Source organism: Austrofundulus limnaeus, unplaced genomic scaffold, assembly GCF_001266775.1.
Source record: "Austrofundulus limnaeus strain Quisiro unplaced genomic scaffold, Austrofundulus_limnaeus-1.0 Scaffold1494, whole genome shotgun sequence".
In the NCBI taxonomy this organism is placed as follows: domain Eukaryota; kingdom Metazoa; phylum Chordata; class Actinopteri; order Cyprinodontiformes; family Rivulidae; genus Austrofundulus; species Austrofundulus limnaeus.
The window spans coordinates 22,609-24,092 of NW_013953896.1; the positions used below are offsets into that span (position 1 = coordinate 22,609).

The 1,484-nt window shown below is 36.8% G+C and overlaps 1 protein-coding gene across 1 annotated transcript in view; it reads left to right on the forward strand.

Annotated features, from left to right (window-relative positions):
- LOC106535580 (spectrin beta chain, non-erythrocytic 4) overlaps positions 1-1,484 on the forward strand; it is a gene marked incomplete at its 3' end in the record, with an annotated part of 45,866 nt that overhangs the window by 5,608 nt on the left and 38,774 nt on the right.

Genomic DNA, 1,484 nt, shown 5'->3' on the forward strand with positions numbered 1-1,484 from the left:
AACGCACCATAAGGATACCATCATGTAGGCCTCGTATCCCACAGTGTTTATAGTTTAGACACGCCCACTCTTGTGACACACCCACTTTGATTCCACAGATAACCCCTTCTCGCCCGGGCGCTGCAATTGGCAGTCCACTGCTCCACATGTGTCTTCACATGTGCGATGGGTTAAATGCAGAGACTCAATTTCTCCTCTGCGGGACGATAAAGGTTAATAAGTAAATATAATTAGTAGGGGTGTGGTCAAAAACCTGTCCCTGTGAAGTTGTACCTACCAACTTTAATTTTCTTAACAGACCTTTTTTCTGAATAAGTGAATCCTAAGATGAATGAAAAGGCTAATTGAGTTGAATATTTAGGATCTGTGTGGTAAACTCAGATAAAAGATYAACATTTTCATCTTCTGTTGGGGTTGTGACCTTTTGACCCTCTGATGACATATTTGCATATTTGTTTAGTGAAATGATAARCTAATCAATACAAATTTGGTGATACCCTGTTTTAAAAATATGGTTGTTTTTTGGAAAATTGTATTTATTTATATCAAAGTGTTTAGCAGTTAAGTTGTCTGTATATACCTAACTTTGATGATCAAAATGAAAAAGGGGTGTGGTCAAAAGTGGTCCCTGGAGGGCAGTGAGACCCAACTTTTTTCTGTTAACATGCCTTTTTTTTAAAGCGTGAACCCCAGGGTACATGAAAATACCAGGGAAGTTCAGTAGTGGGGTGTGCATGGTGACCCACCCTAATCCACACACTAAAAAGATGAAAATTTTCATCTTCTGTTGGGGTTGTGACCTTTTGACCTCCTGATGACATCATTGTTTGCATATTTGTTTAATGAAATGTAATGCAAATAGAAGCTAATAAATACAAACCTGCTGACACCTTATTTTTAAATTTGGTTGGTTTATAGTGAAGTTATTGGCAGTTAAGCTTCCTGTCCCCCTAATTTTGATGATCAAAATGAAAAAGGGGTGTGGTCACAAAGTGGTCCCTAGGGGGCAGTGAGACAACGTAACGTAGTAATATCAGGTTATAATGCGTTAAAGATTTTTTGGTTAGTCTTGTTTTTGTGCTGTTTTGAATAATAGTGTTTATTTCACATTTCACTGTTATGTCATTCTGTACTCGTGAACCATGCCAAAACTATAAACTAATTGGTAAAGGTGAACACATTTTTTACAAAAACTGCTGCAAACTGCTATTGTTGTTGCTAAAGAGAAAAAATTTGAACAGTGCCAGTTAGAAACTCTGCAACTGCCGAGTCAGCATTTACTGAAGAATCAATAAACATTTCAGTTCAGACAACTGGTTTAAAAGATTTGCTTTAAAACAAAAGTTTCATGTCATTGTCTCTAAAATTTATATTTGCCGAGAGTTCACCTTTATATCAGTGTTGTATAGATCAGTGGTTCCCAAACTTTTTATCTTCTGACCCACAAAATATCCACGGCAAAAACTTGTGACCCCAAATATTAC